Source organism: Rattus norvegicus, chromosome 10, assembly GCF_036323735.1.
Source record: "Rattus norvegicus strain BN/NHsdMcwi chromosome 10, GRCr8, whole genome shotgun sequence".
Classification (NCBI taxonomy): Eukaryota; Metazoa; Chordata; class Mammalia; order Rodentia; family Muridae; genus Rattus; species Rattus norvegicus.
This window is the reverse complement of record NC_086028.1, coordinates 57,390,955-57,403,099: the sequence shown is the minus strand read 5'-3', so window position 1 is coordinate 57,403,099 and position 12,145 is coordinate 57,390,955. Positions and strand designations below refer to the sequence as shown.

The following is a 12,145-nucleotide window of genomic DNA, read 5'->3' as shown; positions in this document are numbered from 1 at the left end:
ACTTGTCTTTTCTGAGAGGAAGTCAGCAAATAATTTCTAAACTTGAGAAGTTGCAAAACCACAGTTTATTTTGTTTTGAAACATGTAGGTAAATAAATCCTGGAAATCCCTGTTGCAAGTGCTTGCCTCTGGAGGAGAATAGAAGAGGTGGGTTACGGGGAGAGCCATTTGCTGTATTATAGTAACCTGCTTTGTGGCATTGAAGAACCTCTGGGTCCTTCCTGGGGCCATCTCAACTCCATCCAGGTACTGACCAGGTCCAACCTTGCTCAGCTTCCAAGATCAGACAAGATCGAGCATGGTCAGGGTGGTCTGGCTATAGACCACTGTAACTCAAGTGGCCTGGAGAGTGGGCTGCCTGGGTGACTGCCCTGACCAGCCAGGGGAGACCACCATCTGCCATTCCTGGGACATTGCACGTAAGGATGCTGATGGGAACAGCAAGTGAGGCAATGCACGCAACGCTGGCCTATTTACCTCAGCAGTATCTGGGTGGACAGAAAGAACAATCCCAGAATTCTCAGATAGATGTGCAATCCTAAACTCTTCATGCTGCTCCCCCCCCCCCCATGCCTCCAGAGCCACCTCCGCCATCCTCCGGGAGACGGTGTGTACTGTATCTGTCAATTTCCTAATGAGTCCAAGATCATCCTTTTGTAATCATGATAAGGGAAGTAATTTTCATCTAACTAGGAAATCCTGCCTCCTGCTTGCACAATTCTCTTTCTGTTGCAATTTCTTCTTGTTTATTTTTTCCTTGTATAGTCATGTACAGGCCACTGTCATTTTTGGTTAAAATTAAGCAAAACTAGCGTGTTTACTGACAGCTTGTCAGTGGTAGCTAGGTTCTGATGCATTCTCCTTTATCCTTATGTTTTTTAATTTACCCAAGCAGAGACTTGACATTTTGGGTTCCTTTCTATTTTAGATAAAACATGCTGTTTCTATCAATGTTGGTTTTGACCTATTCTTCTCAACACATAAGTAAAAATATCATTATGAAAAATATAAAGAATATCTATCTACCTGTAACAAATACTAGAAATAAAAGCCCTATCTATCTATCTATCTATCTATCTATCTATCTATCTATAAGTAAGTTTCAGCATCCCTGCCTCCCCATATACAATTACCCTCTGGAGTTTGGAGTGTTTTATTGCTTCTCTATGGCCTAGAATATTATGTATGTGTGAGCCCATTGACTCACAAAAGGTTGCATACGGTTCAACCTTTTTACAAATGAAATAAAAATATCTGCATCTCTACAGTTGGCCTCCTTTGGCTTTAATTTTTTGATATTTGTCCCCATTTGGACTGAGAGCTCTATCTTATTCATTTTAATTTCTTTTAGATATCCATTTAGGGACTGGAGAGAAGGCCCAGTGAAAGGCTGAAAGCATAGCTTGCAGAGGATCTGGATTCGATTCCCAGCACCCACATGATGGCTAACAGCCATCTATAACTCCAGTTCCTGGGGCACCGCACCCTCCTCTGGTCCCCGAGGGCACTGCACTGCATGCAGGTGGGGCACAGGCGTGCATGCAGGCAAAAGACACATAAACAATATTCTCTTAATCTTAAAATGCTTTTTAAAAGGCACACATTTATATAGCTGTGCACCAAGCAGTTTGTCCATTCTCCTGTGAACTAGGATTTAGATTTTCCACGCTTTTCAGTCATGACCAAAGTCTAGGGCTGGTGAGGTGGCTCAACTCTTAAAGACGTTTGCCATACAAGCCTGATTCCCTGATGCCACACTAGAAGGCGACAACTGACTCCTGTTTTTTTTTTTTGTTTGTTTGTTTTTTTTTTTTTTTTAGTTTAGTTGCTTCTTTAATTCAAATGTACAATATCTGCAATTTAAAACATTTTAAATATACATTTCATGTCCGTCCTTCCTGTTGGAAATGGACAGCCAGGTCTAGTCTGGGCTCCAGGGCACACCCATAACAGCCCGACAACTGACTCCTGAAAGCTGCCCCCTGACCTCCCCATGCATGCTGCAACATGTGTGTGCATGGATATTAATACACAAACATAGACACGCACAGAAAAATGAATAAATGGTTTTAAGCAACCGACAGTAATAAATTCAAGGATTTTTAGTTATTTAACTTTTAATGATGTGTATGCCTGTGTCTCTGCTTTCATCGTCTGCACATAGTCTTGGTTGCCTCGAAGGAGTTGATTTTTTGCTTTTCAAAAAGATGTTTTCTGAAACAAGAAAACAGTGTTGTTGGGAAAACAAACACCCAAAGATCAAGAAGTTACTCTCAGTTATCTTGGAAGATAAAACTGAGAAAGTGTCCCCTAACTAAAATAAAAGTGAAAACGAGAGAGAACCTTCCTCTCTCTCTCTCTGCTTGCTGAGCTGTCGCTCCTGCCTACTCCAGTTCCTTTAGCTTTGTGAAAATTCTTAAGGAACTGATTTAAAGTATTTGACCAATTAACATCAGCATCTCTGTGTGGCGGTTTGCATGAGAATGGCTCCCCAAGGCTCATAGATTTGAATACTTGGTCACCAGAGAATGACACTATTTCAAAGGATTGGGAGGTGAAGCCTTGTTGGAGTCTCTTTTCCTGCTGCCCTCGGATCAAGATGTAGAACTCTCAGCTGTCTGCACGCTGCCAAGTTTCCAATAGTGATGATAATGGACTAAACCTCTCAAAGTGCAAGCCCCAATGAAATGCTTTCTTTTTAGTAAGAGTTGCTGTGGTTAAGATGTCTCTTCGCAGCTATAGAACTCGCCAAGACAGAAGTTGGTACCAGGGAGTGGGTATTGCTGTTCCTTTTCTGGTGCTGTGATAAAACTCCAGAAAGTTATAGAAGTTTGTTTGGGCTTATGGTTCTAGAGGGTTAAGTACCTGTCAGGGCAGGTGTAGTGGCTATTCCTGGTTGTCACTTGACTATATCTGGAATGAACTACGATCCAGAATTGGATCCATCTTTGATCCTTATCTTGAGGCTGGGAGATACAAATTTCTGACCTGGATCTTAGCTTGGAGACCTTGAGGCATTGTGGCTATGAATCCCAGGCAAGGAGACCTGTGAGTTCAAGGTTATCTGGGACAAAGCAAGTCCCAGGTCTCCAGCAGAAGGTGTGGCCCAGTACACACCTTTAATCTGGGCCACACCTTCTGTTGGAGACCTACGTAAGGACATTGGAAGAAGGAAGACTCTTCGACTGCTTGCCTTGTGGGACTGAGCAACTGCTAGATCCTCGGATTTCCATTCGCAGCTGCTGCTGACCATTGTTGGGGAGTTGGACTCCAGACTGTAAGTCACCAACCGATTCTCTTACTATATAGAGACCACCCATAAGTTCTTGACTCTAGAGAACCCTGACTAAGACAGCAGGGAAGCTTGTTAGCAGGCAGCAAGCAACAGACAAGGCAGCTGGAGCAGATGGCTGAAAGGCTCACATTATGACTACAAACATGAAGCAGAGAGGGAGAGATAGATAGATAGATAACTAGAAAGTAGCCCACCCCCAGCATTTATTCCAGCAATGCCACACTAAACATACCCAACCATCACCTCCAATCGGGGACCAAGTGTTCAAATGCCTGAGACTCTGGGGAGCAGTTATCATTCAAAAGTTATCACCACAACACACAAGGCAGACAATGAAAAGGCAAACAGGGGTGCGCTCCAGTACACGTCAGTGTATTTCTCTGAAGAGAGGAAGAATATGCACTTCTTTAGCATCTTCATCAGTGACGTGCAACGTTCTGTGAAATGTGCAGAGCTCACAGGTGGAAAGGCATCCTCCAGGAAGCTAGACATTTTCGTTTTGTGAGGGACAAAGTAATGCTTTAAGTTTTAATTACTGTGCTTAAGGGATCTATGAGACAGAAATGCCTCTAACCTGTAAGCCCCGCTTGCCCAAGGACAGGTAACTGCCTGGATCGCTGGGGGCTGTTGTTCATGTAAGATACCCAGCCACTTGTTTTCACTTCTGTAAACAAGGTTGCTTGCCCCAACTGCACAGGATGTGCTTGATTACATGAAGGGAGGGGTGGTGTGTATAGGCAGGAAGTAGTCAGGGTACATGCTTGTCCCCAATTGGATGAAGGTGTGAAATACATACATAGCCTTGTAGGGTTTGCCTTAGACTAATATAATTTTCAGCTATTCTCTGGGAATCCAGGTATGGACTGGGCCAGTGTCCATTGCCCTGGCCAGTACTTAATAATGCTTACTTCAAATTTGACTCAAAAATTGTGGCAATGGTCTTATTCTTGCCTGGTGGGATTAATAATTTCTGTCTGTTAACCTGTACATTTGGAAAAGAGAAACACGTATCTGTTTAAGGGGCAGTATTCATTTTACTCTTGAAAGGATGAATGCGATTCAAGGCATAACATAGTTAAAAAAATTCCACGTAGAAAGAGAATAACTAATGTCCCACTTACTGCAACGTTAGCGAATCCCCTCCCACTCGGCAAAGAGAACTTGATGTTAGAACAGAAGGGGGGATTTGAAACCTCACTCAGCCCAAAGGAATGTGGCTTCAGTACTCAACATGGATTTGGAAAAGAAATAAAAGCCCTCATTTTGACTAAGATGTGAGCATCATGTACATGGTGATAAAAAGAAACTTGTTCCCTGCATTGCTCCTATTGCTTGTTTGTTTGTTAAAATAGGCTGATCTCAAACTTGCTCTGTAACTGAGGCTGACCTTTGAACTCCTGATGATCTTGCCTCTGTCTCTCAAATGCTAGGATTACAGGTGCAGCATCCTGCCCAGCCTATTTTATTCTTCTGTGTAATCAGGCTGGCCCGAAACTTTTGCCCCAGGTTCTGCAGTGCTGGGATTGACGGCTTGTTTCCCTGTGCCATACCTCAACCCTATTGCTTCAACCTCCTTCTCTCTCTCCCCCTGCCTCCCTTTTAGGGAAAACAAAAGGCTGGAGGAAAGATGGTTCTGGAAATAGCAAAATTATAGTAAATGGGACATTGGTTATATTTTTAAAATTAATTTACTTATGTGTGTGGATGTTTTGTCAGCACGAATGTCTGTGTAGCACATGGGTGTAGTGTCCGAGGGAACCAGAAGAGGGGATCAGATCTCTTATAAGCCTGGCACATTTCTGCAAGTCTTTTAGGCCTGGGGCACACCTATCTAAGTCTTACAGGCACGGGGCCCTCCTGGCTTCAGCCAACTTTCTTTTGTATGTCTCCTATGTGTGGGTTTGAGAGGTCCCTTGCAGGACCTTTGGCCTTTTTATATATGGTCAAAGATAATTTTGGAAAAATATTTGTCTCTTCAGTGTTTTGTTTGTTTGTTTGTTTTTGTCGTCGTTGTTTGTTCTGGCAACAGCATTTAAAATGTTTTTTTCTACTATTTTTTTAGTTCAAGTATTAGTTTGCGTACATGAAGTTGACATTTATAGATTAAAGTCAACAACCTTCTCTGGTTTAGATTAACGTTGCAGTGACTGTCTTGTCCTACTACTGTACATCTTTACCTGTAAAGCTGAGGACAGATGAAGCCATGCTTGGTGTGAAAGCACGGTTAGCACCTCCTGGTGGGCGGCTGCACAGATGGTGTCTCCATCTGCGCAGCGTATATTCTGAAGCCAGAAGAGTCTCAGAAGTTTTTACCAGAAAGAAACGATCGAGGAGATAGATGTTTCACTGTGATGAAATGTACACACGAGGAAACAGCACACTGCATTCCAGTAGGGTGTGGTGATGCTTGGTTTTAATGTCAGCTTGCCACAACTTAGAATCAGTTGGGTAGAGAGCCTTAGCGGAACGGTCCTGATTGCCTTGATTGATGCCCAGCGCAAGTGTGGGCAGCACCTTCCGGTAGAGGTTCAGGTGGGGCGGGGTGTGGCAGAGGCAAGACCTTTTGCTCTGCCCAGTCCGTGTTCACCCTTGCTTCTGGGCTGGTTTTCCCGTAGCTACTGCTGACTTCTTCCCTGGTATCAGAATCAGCACGGCTAGGCTTTCTTCATGGACTAAGGACTGGTGTCTAGGGATCGGGACCCTTCCAAGGTTTCAGTGCTACACTATAGTCACTTGGCCTGGTCAGCCAAGCAACTACCGGGTAGTCAGCCACTTCGGTGTGGAGCATTCTAACTGCTGAGGTACCAGCCTCACGGGTACCAGGTTTTGCCTCTAGGGTATGACACAGCTGTTATTCTAACATGGACTTATTTAATAAATTGTTTATAGTCTAGATCCTATCGGCTCAAACACAATCCTGACTAATACAGATAGGATTTTTTTTAAGGTTTTTATTCAACTGTTAAACTTAAAAGAGCCAGAGAAATGATGGCTTAAAAGAGCCATGGCTCAGTTTAACAACCCGAGTTCAATCCTCAGGACCTATATGATGAGAGGAGAGAACTAACTCCTTGCAAGTTGTCCTCTGACAGCCAAACTCACTCTCTCTCTCTCTCTCTCTCTCTCTCTCTCTCTCTCTCTCTCTCTCTCTCTCGAAGTAAATAATTAATGCAATTTGAAAACAATTTTTTGAGACAAGGGTCTCACTATGTAGCCTCAGCTGGCCTGGAATTTTCTATGTAGATCTGACTGACCTCAAACTCACAGATATCTGCTTGCCTTTGCCCCCACACCCCCACGAGTGCTGGGATGAACGGTGTGTATGGCCACATCCAGCCTGCAATCTAAAACATTTTTAATTTAAAAAGTGAATGTAAATTGGATCTTTTACTTTTTAAAATGTATCCACAGGACTCTAAAGAGTGTGATAATTTAATCTTTTTCTCATTACTTTGTATTTCCATTCTACTTAACTCATAAAACTTCTAGTGGATGGGAGGGCATCTCAAAGCTGAGCATGAGGGCTTGAATTTGATACTTAAAACTCCAACAAACAAACAATAGCCCCATTAACATGCTTTATTAAAATCTTTATTAAATCTTTATTAAATATTTATTAAAATCACACCTTCCCATTAGCAAAATATGTGTATAATTGGAATATTGTTTTCAAGCTTCTTGTGACAGTAACGACCTAAGTTTGAACATTTTCCTTGCTCTGCGCTATCAAAATGTAAAGATCATAAATGTGTAGCAGCACATATTTGAACAAATTATTATTATATAAAAGAGTAACCTTGACTTGGGCCGGGAGTCCAGCTGGACTGGGGGCATCTCTGCCAGGTCCCTGAGTGGCTCCCTGTCACAAACTGAAAGCAGGTCTCTGAACTTGTCCCAGCCCTGTGCCACAGGGTGAATGAGCTCTTGGAGAAATAGTTCCATGAAGTGAAAACACAGGAATGGAAGATATTTTTTTTTTAAAGTAGCATCTCTTAAATCTATGAGCCTTCCCCAAGTTATACAACCCAAATCATATAATGTTTATATGATTTAATAAACAGAGGTTTGTTTATTTATTTCCTTGTTGCATCACTTGGCAACTCAATTGAGCGCTCTCTCTCTCTCTCTCTCTCTCTCTCTCTCTCTCTCTCTCTGGAAAATATTAGAAAACACCTGCCTTGGGAAAGTATTCGCTGTTCTGCCTGTTGGAGCTATTCACACTGCTTTTGCGAAGCATAGTCTTAGCATGCTTTGGTTGGTTTGACAAAATACTATAAAATGGATATCCTAAAAAAATGGAGGGGCAATGAGTGGAGTTTTGGCAATAGTTTATCAAGAAGGTCGACCAATGCATTAATCTTATTATAGAAAGTATTTTATATAGATTTTTAAATGTATGTCAAGTTTTAGTAGAACTCTTTTTGGTCCCCCATTTAGATGAAATAAAGCTTTTAAAAACATATGCAGCCGTATTTAAACATCATAATGTAAAGATCATAGGCATGCATTTGATCAAAGTGTAGCAACAGATATTTGGACAAATTAATATTATATTAAAAAGTAACCTTGTTTACAATGTATGTATGCATTGAAACCTTATATGATACGCCAGAAGTCTATATGACGCTTTTCATGTTTTTGTGCATCAGTTGATTTAAAAATAAAGAAAAAATTGACATTGATAAAATATTACCAACTCAACTAAGGGTCATGCTTAGATGTGATGGTTTTTACATATGCAGTTGGCGAGTATGTCTGTGTGTGTGTGTGTGTGTGTGTGTGTGTGTGTGTGTGTGTGTGTGTATGCACATGTGTGATGTTTCAGAATTCCATCACACATATAGATTTGGGTGTTGGTCACCACAATCAGGCCACAATCCTGATTGGTTACCACAGAGTCACTGTCTAGTTGTCTTTCAAGAAAAAAAAAAGCACCACCAGTAATATTCTCCTTCAAACCTCACCCCTGGCAAACACTGGTCTGTTTTGCTTCTCTTTAATTTTGTCACTTGTGGCACATTCTATAAATGGAAGGACACCATATGTGACCTTCTGAGATGGCCTTTTCATTCAGCTCAGTGCTCTTAGTGGTGTTTCAGTTCATGCACATGTGTGCCCTTCATGGCTGGGGAGTCCTGTGTGGATATGCCTATGTATCCACCCACGCCCCTGACAGGGACCTGCGGGCTGCTTCTACTTTGGGACCGCTATAAATAAGCCGCCAAGAACATTCCTCCAGAGGTCTGTGTGGGGATGCAGGTTTGCTTCTCTTGAGGATAAGTACCCAAGAGAAGAAGACCTGGGCTCATGGTAAATGTATGTTTAACTGGCTAAGAAACTTACCAACTTGATTTTAGCATATCTGTAATGTTTTACATTCCCAGAAGCAAGGGCAAAGAGAGCCAGAGATTGGCTGAGAGTTCCTTGTGCAGTGCAGAAACTGTTTGATTTCATGCAGTCCCACTGGTCAACACTTGCTGTAGTTTCCTGAGCGGTTGGAGTCCTCCTTGGAAAGTCTTTGCCCATGTCTATGTCTTAGAATGCCTGCCTTCTGTTTTCCTCTGCTAAATCATGCAGGGCTCCAGGCACAGTTATTTCTGGGGCTGTGAGAGAATGGAGAAAAGACAGTCACATGGACACATAGAAAAGCTGAGACCAGGTAGACTGGGTTCTGTGTTGGAGAAGCCCCAACACTCTGGAAGTTCAGTGTATTTATGATGTAAATTTGAAGAGAGAGGGAAGGTCATTGGCTTTAAGCTGGATGAGGGGGCAGGGCTATTACATAGACATAAACAAGGAAGCAGCATCAGTGGTGTATGTCTGGATCAAGGAGACAGGTTTAGCTAATCTGGGTAGGAGCAGCCATCAGGGGGAAAGATTTCAGGTCATAAACATCTGGGGACAGAGAGCCGTGGTGGACATTTTCTACACACACCATCACTGCTCACACTTGGACCCCACAGGAAGGCTTTGTCATTTCTCTGAACCTGATCCCTGGGTGTGTGTGGGTCCTTTGCTAACTTCCCATGGGGCTATCCTGGGGTCAGTAGCACACTCAGGGCTTCCTAATGCTGTGGCCCTTTAATAAGTTCCTTACACTGTGGTAACCCCAGCCATAAAATGGTGTTCATAGCTACTTCATAATTGTAAATTTGCTACTGTTGGAGATAGAGGTTTGCTGGAGGGGTCAAGACCTACAGGTTGAGAACCACTGGTCTAGTAGTTTCAAAGTTCCATGTCTTCAGGACTTTGGTCCATTTTTACCTCCTTATTATACACAGAGAGGGGGCATATCTAGTTTCCTTCTTCTACAGCTTAATACTTTTCCCAACACCACTTGTGGAAGAGTCTGCCTTTTCTCCAAGGAATACTATTGGTAAGTTTATCAAGAATCAAGTAACTGTAGCTGCTAGAACATTCCATTGATCCATACATATGTTGGCTTTTATGTCACTGCCTTGCCATTTTTGTTTCTATGGCTCTGTGATACAGTCTGAAGTCAAGTATCAAGAGCCCTCCAGCAGTGATGTTAATGTGTAAGGTTTCTCAGAATAGACTTTGATTGCCTTGTGGAATCATTATGCTTTCTTAACTCTGTTAAGACTCTCAGCTCCCCCCCAGCCCCCACCATGTAAGATCGGTGGGTAGAGTTTTAGAGGCAGTTTCACCCTTTGACACTTCTGCTCAGCAGACGGTTTTATAAGCCATCGATTTTGTTAGTGAGATGGAGGTCTCTGTTTGATTTGCTTGTATTTGGTATTTTGTGGAGCCAAAAGCTTTTGTTGGGTGAGTTTCTAGTCTGGAGATGGCCTTTGGAGAAGTGCATCTGCTGCCTTACTCTGTGTGAGAGCATTCTTGTCCCTGTTTTCTTCACATCCCTGTTTGTTAGAAACTCACCCCCTTGACTGGTACATTTCAAAAACTTAACGTTGATGTTGTTTGGACCACAGAGTGAAAGCTACACTTTGAAGCTGAGGCCAAACTGGTGAAGAACTTAATTCTAAAAGCTTAATTCTAAAAGTAGACTTTTGATACCTTAGTCTTTAAGATTAAAATGGTATGAAATGATTCTGTAGGGGTGCAAAAATGACCACACCGTATAACCATTATCAACCTAGATCCCCAAACAATTTCATGTGCATCCTGAGTATTATTTTAATTAACAATTTGTGAGTTCCAAGAAATGCATTTTAATGTCTGAATTCATATTTTGAGAGCTTTTTTTTCCTTTTAAGTTGAGAGTGAGTAGCTGGAGAGATGGCTCGGCAGTTAAGAATGCTTGCTACTCTTCAGAGACCCCCAATTCAGTTCCCATCCTCTTTGGGCGCCTCACAATAATTTGTTGTCCAAATTCCGGGGGGGGGGGCTGTCAGTTCTTTTGGCCTCCTTGGGCACATGAGCACACACTCACGCATACCAGCACACAAGTACATATAGCTAAAATAAATGTAAAATCTTTAAAAAGACACCAAGTACAGAGCACACCCGGAGGCAAGGTGACTGAAGCACTCATACCACCGCCACCGAGATTACAGAGCTGCAAGGTAATGAGTGTGCTTTATAAGTTGTCATGAAAACCCATTTTAAAAATTCTGCTCTTGTTCAGACGCAATGTGATGAGCAGATTTGTGGAGCAGATGGAAGATGGGGCATCCTTTTGGTAAATAAAGGTGCCCTCGTGGATGAAGTCCATGGTCACTTTCTAGAAATACTTAGGACTCATGAAGAAAAAAACCTCAGAGGTCACCTTATTAGAAAGCATGGTCAAGTTTTCCTGTGTGTGTTTACTATCTTTTGTGAAGAAACAAATGTCTGTATTGCTAAAAAGCTAGTAAATCCAGCAGCTATGGAGGCATAGGCTATCCCTGCAATCTTCTGTTATTTCCATGAAAGTACGGGTTCTTTACATATATATTCCTGTCTTTCTATTGTCTATTCATTTCTAATAGTTAATGTGGGCACCAGTTCTATTTTGCCATTCTTGAAATCCGATAGAAATCCCTTGCTTTCTCTCTAGTACTGATGACACTCTAGTCTAACGCTCTTGTGTAAACAGTGGGCTTTTAATAATAGTTTTAAGATTGAACTTGTACTGATTCGGATAGATTTCTACAAAATCTACCATCTTCTAAAATTATCTCTATTCTCGACTACTTTCTATTTTGCTTGAATATTTGGATTTTAAAAAAGGTTCTTTGCAAGGTGGAGTACGGGGTGCTGGGAGATGGCTCAGTGAAGTATTCACTGCTTGAGCGTGAGTACCCGAGTTTGGTCCACAGCGCCCATGTAAAAGCTAGGCGTGGTTGTCTTCTGGCATAAATTCTTTATTAATTTGTGTTTTGTGGTTGCGACACTAGTTTTCACTGAATTATCTTGGAAAAACTGCTTTTTGAAGTTTATTTTTGACTGATTGTTTGGGTTGGCATTCAGAGAAACGGGTTTCAATATGGCGACTTCATGCATGGGCACCATCTGTTTCCGTTTGTCCTTCTCCCATTGCCTTCTCTGTGGGTTCCCTTCCTTCCCCAGGCAGTCCTCCTGTCTACCTTTATGCACCATTACTCTCCTTCCCCCTCTGGCACCGCTCCTTCTCTCCCGGGATCTTCCTTGTCTCACGACCCCTTCTGTGTAAATACATGTACACCTGCATACATCTATACATCTATACATCTGACGTCCATGTTTGAGAGAACACTCTGATGGTTTTGACTAGCTCACCCTGCTGTCTGACAAGTTTTTTGCCTTGAAGTCCCCACTCAAATGCTGCCTCCTCTGTGAAGCCTTCTGCACACCTGGAGGATCTTTTGCCCAAGGACACCACAGTGTGCATTATTGTGAGACCAAATGTCA

At 42.4% G+C, this 12,145-nt stretch overlaps 1 long non-coding RNA gene across 1 annotated transcript in view; it reads right to left on the bottom strand.

Annotated features, from left to right (window-relative positions):
• Positions 1–8,642: 8,642 nt before the first annotated feature.
• LOC134480819 (uncharacterized) overlaps positions 8,643–12,145 on the bottom strand; it is a 5,632-nt gene continuing 2,129 nt past the window's right edge. Inside the window, exon 2 of the long non-coding RNA XR_010055671.1 lies at positions 8,643–8,898. This is a non-coding gene — a long non-coding RNA (uncharacterized LOC134480819). The remainder of the gene's footprint in view (positions 8,899–12,145) is intronic.